The sequence below is a fragment of the Rattus norvegicus genome, chromosome 4 (assembly GCF_021556685.1).
Source record: "Rattus norvegicus strain SHRSP/BbbUtx chromosome 4, alternate assembly SHRSP_T2T, whole genome shotgun sequence".
Classification (NCBI taxonomy): Eukaryota; Metazoa; Chordata; class Mammalia; order Rodentia; family Muridae; genus Rattus; species Rattus norvegicus.
In genome coordinates, this window is record NC_141537.1 from 103,035,332 (window position 1) to 103,046,606 (window position 11,275).

The 11,275-nt window shown below is 39.3% G+C and overlaps 1 gene segment (V, D, J or C); it reads right to left on the reverse strand.

Annotated features, from left to right (window-relative positions):
* Positions 1-1,405, reverse strand: part of LOC148006299 (immunoglobulin kappa variable 4-1-like) — a 45,989-nt gene extending 44,584 nt beyond the window's left edge. The window contains exon 1 of the V gene segment in view: positions 1,262-1,405.
* Positions 1,406-11,275: the final 9,870 nt, after the last annotated feature.

Sequence of the window (11,275 nt, forward strand, 5' to 3'; positions counted from 1 at the left end):
TTTATCTTTGTCTTAGGTCACTATTCTTATGATGAAGCACCACAACAAAAACAATATAAGGAGGAAAGTGTTTAAGAACCTTATACTTCTACATCCATAGTCCATCACTGAAGGAAGTCAGAACCGAAATTCAAGCAAGCCAAGAGAGAAATCTGAAAGCAGGACCTGATGCAGAGGTCACTGTGGAGTGCTGCTTACTAGCTTGCTCTCATGGCCTGCTGTCTTATAGAAAGAACTTGGAACCACAACTTTAGGAATGGCCTCCCAGATATTTTACAGGTAACCCTACATCATTTACTAATTAAGGAAATGCTCTACAGGGTTGCCTATATACCGATCTTCTGAAGGTATTTGATCAGTGTTCCCTACTCTCATGATTCAATTGCGTATGAAGTTAGCATAACTTTAGTCAGTATCCTTTTTTTTTCAAGAAACCTGCAGATCATTGCTAGAGATGTCTAGAGATAAAGAACCACGTAGGAGTTGGAATCTCATTAAACAGCAAGCCCAAGAGTATTTTGTTTACACATAGAGAACTGTGGAAGAAAATCCTGACCATGCTAACAATCATAGATTGCACCACAGTTAGCCTCTATAGGTATTAAATCTGTCTCAGACCAACTGCCACTGAACCTGACAGAAACACCAGACTCTACACTGAATGCTTCATGAATCAGGACAATAGGAAGCTGTTTTGTGTTCTGTTGATACCACTACACACTGTTATGGTACAGTGTGTCATTGGTGTTCTCAGAGGACTTGCAGAATAAAGTATCCATTTGTTCCAGAAACTAAACCCAACAAACTGAAGACTAGGTCAGCACAATGTCCCTGGTAGAGTCTGGAATTATAAATATGCAAACACTACTGTTACAGGTATATGGAAACCATCTCAGTTTGATGTTGCTGTAAAATAATAAAAAAGGCTGTCTTTTTTCCCCGTAGTAGTTCTGGCACCCTAATGCCCCAAGATATCTGACAGATGTCTTCAACTCAGTCAGCAAAGCGTCTCACTTGCTTTGCTCACCCATATCACACTATCAAAGGCTACTCTCTCAGCCTGACAGCAATCTCTCTACCCATCTAGTTCCCTAGGCAGGGTTGCCACCATGCCAGAAATATACATCTCCAACTGCCACATGCTCTCTTAAACTTAAATCACTACATGATAGCACACACAACACAATAACCTCTGATTCAATTGATAAGATATAATTGCCCACCTGAACATACAAAGCCCATACAAAATATTCATAACAACCTGTAAATGGGCAGAGAGGAATCTGTCGCTTCTGTCTCTGTCCCGCAGAAAGGAGCGACACCACGACGTTCTTCTCAAAGTGGTCTATTCAGGAACCTTGCAACATACGAACAGGAATCTTTCTTTTCTTTTCTTCTCTCTCTCCCAGCCCCTGAGCACACTCCCTTATATCTTCCCTCAACTCTGCCTCCTCAGTCCAGACTGTGTAATCTCAGTTCATAGGTCCACATCACATGGCCTGATCTTGTGTCATGGTGTGCCTGTGCAGTTCTCACAATGAATGTGGCTAGTTTCAGGTGTGTGAGGAAGTCAAGTGCTAGTCATGAGACTTAGCTGCAGTCCCGGGCGCCATCTTGGGACTGCTGCCACACCCGCTTCCCACAGGAATCTTAACATCAGCTTCCATGTTCTCTCTGTGGCTTCCTCCACCTTGCTTCCAGTCTCCTCCTCTCTCTAAAACTCTTCTCCCACCAATCTTTCCTTTTCATCCAATGACAGGCCTCATTTTATCTTGTACCTGCCTACACCTGTGTGATGACATTATCCTGCAGTTTGATACATATGACACCTGTGACAACAATCACAAGTATCACTGTGAACTATTAGAAAATGAAATAGAACATATGATGGTTAAAACCAAATTTTAAATGCTATAATTCCTATTATCAAGATCTTAGAGACATGGGCAAAAACATGGCTAAAATAGAAGCTCACAATGTTTTGCTGCACTGTCTCATCTGGTACTCAGTGCATCAGCACCCATAGCAGGAGAGCAGCTGACCCTGCCTTTAAGAACTGGCCACAGGCTTTGAAGATCTTGAGCATCCTGAGCCTTTGCCTAATGATTCAACATGCAAAGCAGCTCAGTAAACCTCATAATCAGAGAGACAACTGCTCCCATCTCAGTGGTCAGTGGGGTTGGCAAAACTATTCACAGAGCAGTTCAAACACATCTTACGTGATTTTAGGACAACCCTGTTCAATTTTTACCAGATTTCATTTTTTAAAGAAAAACCATTATAAAATATATTTTGATCATGTTTCCTTTTCCCCAACTAACAGATTCTTTCCTCCTCCATAGCCACCCAACTTCATATTATCATTCTCTCTCTCTCTCTCTCTCTCTCTCTCTCTCTCTCTCTCTCTCTCTCCCTCTCTCTCCCTCTCTCTCTCTCCCTCTCTCTCTCTATCTCTCTCTCTCTTCCCTATCTATCTATCTTACTCTACCCCTTCTGTCTCTCAAAATAACAATTTTTAAACTGAAAGAAAAAAAGTACTCTATCGACACTCTATATTAAAGAAATCAAGAGTTTTTCGAACACTTTCAAATATCAACATAAACATTTTCAAAGAACAGTGCATTTCACAATGTGATTGCTAGCAAGAAGACAAAGCAACTGGCTACTGTTATTTAAGAGTTAAGTGGTATGGTTTCCTCATGATTTGAAGAAGAATTTACTGAGTATCTTTGCTCCAAATCTATAAATGTCCCTATGGAGGTAAGATTATGAAAAACATGAACAGGGAACACAGATCATTGTGAATAAGCAGAGGCACCCTTATGCTACCAAAATCTAACAAGATATAGTGAAGCAGAGCATTTGACCCACTGGGTTATACTCAGGATGGGAGTATCTAGTATCTCAGTCTCCACAGTCAAAAGCAGATAAAAGAGTTCAGAGTGATTTGTGGTCCCAGAAACAAGGACAAGAGATATCATATTTCCCTCCCTTTTGGATCCTAAATACAGTGGATGTAACCTTCAGGTGTATAGGTATGTATATGTGTGTATATCTGTATATATGCATGTGCATATGTGTACACATCTGTGAATTGCCTGTGTGTGTGGTGCTTATTTGTGTATGCATGTGTATGTGTATATGTATGTGTACATATGTGTGTATGTATGTATATGTTTTAAAGATAGAAAGAAGAGACAGAAAGAATGAGAGAGAGGCAGAGAGAAAGGGGGAGAATGAGAGAAAAAATAACAAGTTGTTGGGATTCATAGAGTGAAAGTGTGTCTTGTACATTCAGTTGTTAATTATGTACAGGCAGATAGCTAAATGTTGCTGACAGGACCCTTATATTGTCATGTCTATGGACCATTGCTAGGTTTTCTATTTGTAAATATTTATTCATCTCTACCTTCCTAAGGCAATCTAAAATATTATCTAATTAGCTATAACAAAGATTGAACAACAATAGCCAGACAGAAAGTGGACGGTGGAACGTTGCAGCAGAGAGAGGGATGCTGGAAGAAGAGACATGTGGTAGATTCAGCCAATGAACACAGAGGTAAGCCAAATAAACAGACAAGCCAAAGTCATGCCCAGTTAGAGCTGGCCATATAGAGAGACTTAGTGCCAGGATTAATCAATTTAGAGTAGCTAAGAGACTGCCCAGCAAAAAGGATAAGCTTCAAGATATTAAAAAATCTCTGCATCCATATTCATGCTGCTGGTGGGTCAAAAAGAGTCTCATTATTACAAGAGGAAAGGGAAATGGAAATGGGGAGATTTAGTGGATATGGTAAAATATATGATATACTTAAAAGACATTCTGTTGTGAAAACTTTGCACAAAGGGCAAAACTACTTGCCACCAAGCCCAGTGTCAAACCGAAGACCCCAGAAGCCACTTGGCAAAAAATATCAACTCCTAATTGTTCTCTGATCTCTGAAAACTGCATGGGGCATACTCATCTACATATGTACACACATATATGCACACACATACACAGAGGGAGAGAGATTAACACACGTGCATAAAGATAACTAATTAAATAAAAGGAATAAGAATAAAAGGAAAACAAGTGAGAAAAATGGATAGCATTAAGGAAGTAAGAAAACCCTCTTGGAACTAGAAAAAGCAAGAAGCAAATTTTTTCTATATACTCCTAAATAAAACACAGTTTACCAATATCACCACATCAGCCCATAGGTCTTACATTAGATACCAGATTAAAGAACTATAAAAAGATAAATACCTCATATTCAATCAACAGAGTTTGTAGTAAATTATTGCAGAATAGAAAAATAATACTATGGTTTTATTCTCCATTTTGGTGTATAGAATTTTACATCAAAAGACAGAAGAGGAAGTAAACACATTAATTTTTAGTGACAGCATGTCAGCTGTCAGGCAGAAGGGGGAACTGTGTATGTCAGGGCTGTGTATGATGTACACAGCTGTTGAAACCATCTAGGAGGTTAATGTAGGAGGCTGAGGCATTGTGGGAGGAGAGCTGTAATGCTGCAGGCAGTAATAATCTGCCAGGTCTTCAGCCTGCACATCGCTGATGGTCAGAGTGAAGTCTGTCCCAGATCCACTGCCTATGAAGCGATCAGGGACCCCTGATTGCCTAGTGGATGCATAGTAGATCAGTAGTTTAGGAGACTGCCCTGGTTTCTGCTGGTACCAGGCCAAGTAGTTCTTTTGGTTTCCACTGGATAAAAGACTCTGACTGGACTTGCAGTTTATAGTGACCATCTCTCCTTCTGACACAGCCAGGGAGAATGGAGACTGGGTCATCACAATGTCCCCACAGGTACCTGAAATAATGAATAGGCAGTGAAAATGCATACATACACAAATGTAGATTATAATAACAGTTGAAATTTGTCATTTAAATGTCTTTATAATGTCAAAATGTCACAAAATTATTATGTAAGAAATATTACACTCTGGCATACATTGTAAATTTCTTATTACAAAGATGAAAGTTTGAAAAGATTTTAATACTTTAAATTTTTTTACCATATACCCAGAGCAGCAGGGATATGAGGGCCTGAGTTTGTGATTCCATCTTGCTCCTCCTGCCTGTCTGATGCAGTTTAGTCACAGTAAAAAGCCCTGGTTTATAAATTCTGAGCATCTGGACTGGGCTGGAGCAAACCATGCAAAGCAGACAGGAAATACAAAACAGATGCCCGGGCAGTGTGGGTGTAAGTATGAGTATCTGGTGTCAATCAACAGGCAAAAATGTCATCAAAGAGAGTATAAGAGAACACTGAAAGTGAATGAACTCCTCATCTCCAACAGAAGTCTCCTATGGGATCTAATAGGTTTGTGTTAAAAATCTAAGGCATATTTAAATCAGGTGACTTTTGGAAATACTTTAAGAGATCTATCTCAGATTGATGACTCTAGAAAACAAGAAACAAAGAAAGTAAGAAAAAATGATCAATAAAAGACAGTAATGGCATGGATGAAAGTAAAAAAACAATTGAAGATAATTTGTTCACTGTTTCCCATCTCCACATCCATTATTATAATGACAAAATGAACAGTGCCTCAGGCATTTGGACCACAACTTCCAAGATAAGCAATGGACAGAGATGCAAATAGAATACCATATTATATGTGTGGATATCCTGGGGGTCAGTAGCTTAAGCCTAGAATCAGAGAAGCTTTAAATTCAAAGTAAAGCAAATAAAATAGAATCTAACAATCATGTTTCCCACAACTTCAAGGATCTTAAAAAGGGTTCTCAGTTTGGAGAAATGACAAAGAATAAAACAAGCTTCGTGTCTTCAGCTCATCATGCCTGGAGACCAACACTACCAAAATGTTTCATTCCATAAAGGGGAATTCTAGAGAAGTCTAGAAATTAGCAGGATTAAAACTGCCTAAATATGGTCTTGCTCACTCTTCTAAAATTCTCCAGAAGGGGTCAGAGCCACCCTAAATCAAGTAATGATTTTACAAAAACCTGGAATCTACAACATCAGAGATTGTTCACATGTAAAGGAAAAAATGTTTGAGTATGAAGGAAAATCAGTAGCAGTAAAAGAACCACCTGAATTCAGGTTAGTGAACTATGATATTCTGTGAGATGAATTATAAATACAGCTTTATAGGCAAAGTAACGAAACCGAAAAGGAAATTAAGTTAAGGAAATTAAGTAAATTAAGATAAAGAGTGAGATTCATACCTGTATCCCAGAATTGGAGACACAGAAGCAGGAGATCCTTAAGATTAAAGACTAGCTTGGGTACATTTATTCTAGACCAGGCTAATCTATGCTTGCTTACAAGATTAGAGTTGAAATCATGTTTGTGTCACTCTATTCTTTTGCATTAGTTGAAATTTGATTACTTTCTTGCTTCTTCTTTGGTGTAGTTTCCCTCCATGTGTTGGAGATTTTCATGGATTATTCTTTGTAAGAGAATATCTTGCTTTTCCCATCTATGGTAATTGAGAATTCTGCTGGATATAGGATCGTGGCCTGGCATTTGTGTTCTCATAGGCTCTGATGATATCTGCCCAGGATCTTCTGTCTTTCATAGTCTCTGGTGAGAAGTCGGGTTTAATTCTGATAGGTCTGTCTTTATATGTTACCAGACATTTTTCCCTTACTACTTTTAATATTCTTTCTTTGTTTTATGCATTTGGTATTTTGACTATTATGTGACAGGAGGAATTTCTTTTCTGTTCCAATCTATTTGGAGTTCTGCAGGCCTATTGTATGTTCATGGGCATCTCTTTCTTTATGTTAGGGAAGTTTTCTTCTAAAATTTGTTGAAGATTATTGGCCTTTAAGTTGAGAATCATCACTCTCTTCTATACCTATCATTTAGGTTGGGTATTATCATTGTGTCCTCGATTTCCTGGATGTTTTGGGTTAGGAGCTTTCTGCATTTAGTATTTTCTTTGACTATTGCATCAGATTTTCTGTGGTATCTCCTGCCCCTGAGATTCTCTCTTCTATCTCTTGTATTCTGTTGGTGATGGTTTCATCTATGAATCCCAATGTCTTTCCTAGGTTTTCTATCTCCAGGTTTAACTTCCTTTCTGATTTCATTCTTGATTCTATTTCCATTTTTAGATCCTGGATGGTTTTGTTCACTCCCTTCACCTGTTTGGTTGTGTTTCCTGTGATTCTCTAAGGAATTATTCTGTTTCCTCTTCTAGGGCTTCTACTTGTTTACCTGTGTTGTCCTGCATTTCTTTAAGAGAGTTATTGATGTCTTTCTTAAAGTCCTGTATCATCGCCATGAGTTGGGATTTTAAATTTAAAGTTTGCTTTTCATGTGTGTTCAGGTATCCAGGACCTGCTGTGGTAGGAGAAGAGGGTTCTGATGACGCCAAATGGCCTTGGTTTCTGTTGCTTGGGTTCTTGCCTTTGCCTCTCCGCGTCGTTGCATCCCTGGTATTAGCTGGTCTTACTGTCTCAGACACTGACTTGACCCTCCTGTAATCCAGTGTGTCAGCACTACTGAGATACCAGCTCTCTCCCTGGGAGATGTGCATAGGGAGAGCTGGAGCACAGGGTCAGCTCTGGGCACAGACAGAAACCAGAAGGATCATATCCCGCACTGTTCCTCAGTTCCTGTGTTTTTAGGGCTGCACGCAGATTCCTCTTGGGTCAGGAATGTGATCAGAAGTGGTGTCTCACCTATGCTCTCAGGATTGTCAGCACTTCTGTGACTCCAGATTTCTCCCAACAGGATCTGGGAACAGAGAGTTGTGGCATGGGGTCAGTTCAGAAACCAGAAAGATCCTGTCCCAGACTTGTTCTTGGTTCCTGTATCCTGAGTGCTCCAGGCCCGTTCCTCTTGGGCCAGGAAAGTGAACAGAAATGGAGGTCTCACCTGTGTTCTCAGGATTCTCAGCCCTCCTGAGAATACAGATCTCTCCCAGCAGGATCTGGGTACTGAGAACTGTGGCATAAGATCAGCTCCCAGTGTAGGATTCCCATTTACTTACTTTTGAAAATCATTAAGAGTTTGCAATTTTTCACTATGGATCGGTACCTTTTGTAAACAAATTTTTGTTGACTGATTTTATAAACCAAATAACTGAGCGAATCTCTTATTCTTCTATACCCTCAAGCATGGAAGAATTCTTTGTGTTACATTAAATATATTCTCTAAATCATCTCTGGCAGAATCAGCCTACAGAATTTCTTTCTTATAGCGATAAAGAACAAATTGAGGAAATTGCATACGAATAATTTCTAAGGGTTGTTGCATAAAATGTTGACATAGTTGGAACATTTTATCTTCCCTGAGGAAGTACCTTGCACTGGTATCTCTTTAAGGGGTGCTTTATTCAAAGCAGGTACTGAGAAAGCAATGCTTTCTCTATATTTCTCATGCAAGGGTATTAAAAACAGTCTTTGAAGTCAATTATTATTATAAGTCTTGGTAACAAAGATAGTAAAGGAAGCCCAAGCTGTAAAGGACCCATTGGTTGAATTACCTTATTAACTGGTCTTAAAACCATTGTCATCCTCCATTTACCTGATTTCTTTTTTTACATCAAACAATGAAATTCCAAGAGTTGGTAGACTCTTCTATATATTGAGCATCCAGCTGCTCTTAAACCAGTTGTCCTAGTGCCTGCATTTTTTGTTTTCTTATGGACCACTGCTCTCAACAGAGAGGCTGGTTTTATAACCATTTGGGCCAGGTAAGGCTGTTGGTATATTAGCAGTGGCCTCTTTTATAAATTTGGAAACTCAATTCCTGTGATGTCCTGTTTTCTAGTCATGAGCACAACTTGCAATGGTTCTCTAACACCTGTATCAATACCTTTCCTGGGAGCATCTACCATATCACCTCTAATTTCTTCATTTGCTTTTTCTGGATTTGCATGAATATTAATTTAAGTATCCTATCATTGTAAAAGATTCCTTCCCCATAAATTGATGGGTATGTCAGCCAAATAAGGTCTCAAATTCCCTGCTTGCCCTTCTGATCCCACACAGGTAATCCATTGGACACATCATCTTATTTGTGATAACATAACACTTTCTATAAATTGTGTGTATACTGTTTGAAGTCGCCAATCTGGATTCTAGTACATTTGGGAATATATACTAACATCAACTCCTGTATCAACCAAACCTCCTATGTCAACACCATTCCTTTGTACTTTCAATTCGGGTCTCTGATCTTTAACCATTGTTTGACAGAACACAAGTTTTCCAGTACTTCCAAAAGCTAGTATCCTTTCTACTGAATCAACCTTGCCCTTAATGTAAGGAAACAACAACAGTTGAAAAATTATATCCCCTTCATCAATGTTTATTTCCTTTTTCACATATCCCATAATTTTTATTTCCTACTTGATATCCATACCTACTATACCTGCACACACGATAAATTCTTGAGAAGTTAATCCACTTCTTGCAAATATTGTTCCCACTGTCCCTGAAGTTAAGGTACCATATATACCAGTGGTCAACTTGTAACATTCAACTTTTGGGAATAATAAAATGGGGTATCTGTAGCCAGATCCTAAGCTGCACTTTTTCTATAACAGTTATAACATGAGAAATACCTAATTTTATTTTCTTCCTTTTCAGTACCTTCTGACTGACAAAAGAAAAACCACTCATATTGTTTGCTGCATAGCCTCAAGCTAATAGGCCATTCTCTTTGTTTCCTTTAGTAACATTTGTTTCCCTTGCTATACTATGTTGTGTTAAATTTTGTAGCATCATGCTTTCACCATTTAATTGCTCAACCATTGTAATTGCTGTACAGCTTCTAGGACAGCTGACACACATCCCTTGCAAACTTGTGAGATAACCCTATCCTGTGCAGCCCAGTTTTTTAACATGTCTTTGACGATGTAGGAATATTAGATTTATTTCTCTCAGTTACCAGGTTAATTCATTGTATGTTGCCCACAATTGCTAGCAGGTTTATGCTGTACAAGGACTGGGAAGGCTGAAGGTGCCAGTGTAAACCAAAGCCAATTCTCTGGTGGTGTGCTTGGCTGCACCTTAGCCTGTTGTACCCATACCATTCCCTGTTCTTTCCAGCCCCTAGATGCAGAGTAGGTGGCAGTTGACTTTCCAGCCCAGTTTACTTCGGGCTTTCATCATGTGGAACATTCCTGGTCTTATTAACCAAGCATGAAATTTTTTCTCCTCCCATTTGCCCTTTTTACTTCCCAAGAACTTCTCTAAATGCAAACTCTCTAAATGCAGAGACAATTCTGCACTCTTCTCTAACAAAAGAAATTGTTAGCTTTCTTCTTAAACTTTTTTCAAACTAGTTTGCCTTAAAACTGTGAAGAAAAACTCTTCTGGTAGAAGGGCAGGACACCACCCAGTGGCAGTAGATGTCATTTTGCCAATCTCCATAAGCAACATTGTTAATGCCTCATAAATTACCTTTTCAGCTACATTAGAAGCAAATTACTCATTGGGACTGACACATGTTGTGCACCACAGATAAGCTTTAATTTTTCTCAACTTACATTTAATGATGGTTGTTTTTCATTAGATATTTTATTTCCTTACCTTTCAAGTGTTATCCTTCTCACCTCTGCTTCTATGAGGAAGCCACCTAATCCTGCCTCCCTCCCCTGGCATTCTCCTACTTTGGGCATCGAGCCTTCAAAGGAACAAAGACTTCTCCTATCATTGATGACTGAAAATGTCCAGCTTCTGGTGCATAAGCAGCTGAGCATGGGTCACTCCTTGTGTACTCTTTGGTTGGTGGTTTAGTCTATAGGAGATCTGAGGTTTCTGATGGGTTGATATTGTTGTTCTTGCTATGGGAATGCAAACTCCTTCAGCTCCTTCAATCCTTTCTCTAAATCCTCCGTTGAGGAACTGTGCTCAGTCAAAGGGTTAGCTGGGAGCATCTGCCTCTGTATTTGTCAGGTTCTGGCAGAGCCTCTCAGGAGACAGCTTTAACAGACTCCTGTCATTAAGCAGTTCTTGGCAGAAACAAGAGTGTCCGGGTTTGTTACCTATATGTAGGATGGATCCCCAGGTTTCACAGTCTCTGGATGGCATTTTCTTCAGTCTCTGCTCCACAATTTAGTCATCAGAGAAATGAACATCAAAACAACCCTGAGATTTAACCTCACACCAGACAAAATGGCTAAGATCAGAGACTCGGGTGACAACAGATGCTGTCGAGGATGTGGAAAAAGAGAAATACTTTTCCCTGGTTGTTGGAATTGAAATCTGGTACAAAAACTCTGGAAATCAGTCTGGCAGTTACTCAGAAAATGAGATATAATACTGACTGAGGACCCAGCTATACCA